Genomic DNA, 1,281 nt, shown 5'->3' on the forward strand with positions numbered 1-1,281 from the left:
AAAAAGAATAGACAGTTTTGTTCAAAACCTGAGGGTGGGATTTCAGAGGTTGAAGCACAGTGCCTGGATGGGTCATGGACTTGCTCTATCTCCTGGAGGGATGATTCCCACCCATCCACATCCATGTCCATGGCACTGCTCAGTGTCACAGGTAAGAGGTGGAGCCACAGACCTGTGACGTGGTCCTGCTGCCTGACCACCTCCTCTCTGGCATGGCAGCAGTGTCCAGCCTTTCCTCCTCCTCCTCCTGTCCTCCCCAGGTATTCACAGCCCTGGTGGGGCTCGGGGCCAGCTGGCACCCACCCAAACCTCGGCACAAGGCAAGAGTGATGGAGACCAGCAAGATCCACTGCTTGAACCTGTTTCCTGGCCCAGGGCTGGAGGTGGCTGTGTCCTACCCTCAGTTATGGAGAAGATCATAGTTCTTTTTGCTCAATTTTTGTGGTCTCATCTGCTGAGATTTAAATTTTTCGTGGCTTTTGTATATACAGTTTCTGTCACAGTGGGTGTGTAACTGCTGCCCCAGGACAGATAAATGCAGTTCTTCAAGTAGGTTTGCTGCAGCCCCATGCGGGACCCTGTTTTTCTCACTCTCTCCTAGTACCTTTATCACCAGATGCCTCTCTCATTCTCTTCTTCAAGCTGTTCTTTTTAACTTCCTACCAGTGTAATTTTATTCCTTCTTTCATAAGATGATTTTTGCCTGACTGTAGTTTCCCAACAGTGTCTGTGTAGCACCTCCACCTGCTTTTGTCCTGTGAAGGAATTGCCTCTAAAGAAACACCCTAAGTGGGAATTATGCTTTTATTGGAGCCAATAATTCACCCAGCGAATTAGTCCCAGTGGAATGAGTAGGACGATTTGCATGCTTAACATTAGGCACACTGAAGTCCTTCACTAAATCAGGTCTAATGTGCCCATTGAACTTCCCCTGACTTAAAGGAAATTCTGCAGTCCAAAAAAACCTGTGATTTAAGGCCGCCATGTATGGTATGTTGTGACCAGTGCCAAAACTGTCTATGGAACCGAGGTGGTACCTTAACTGTTGAGCCCTGGGATAAATACCCCAATAGCACAAAACCTGCAGCCAGGAGCCTTCCAGCAAATGAACCGTGTCTTAAATAGAAGCATTAGGTGTTCCAAGAGTTAACCTACAAATTTGAACATAGTAATTTTATGTGAATCTCACTGCTGCCTTCTTCCAGTTAAATAAATTTGTTTCTTTTTAAACCAACTTCAAGAAAGAATAAGAGAAAAAAAATATTCCGCCTTTTCGTTAAA

The sequence above is a fragment of the Empidonax traillii genome, unplaced genomic scaffold (assembly GCF_003031625.1).
Source record: "Empidonax traillii isolate 1590-97213 ecotype Southwest subspecies unplaced genomic scaffold, ASM303162v1 scaffold413:size1348891, whole genome shotgun sequence".
Taxonomy (NCBI): Eukaryota; Metazoa; Chordata; class Aves; order Passeriformes; family Tyrannidae; genus Empidonax; species Empidonax traillii.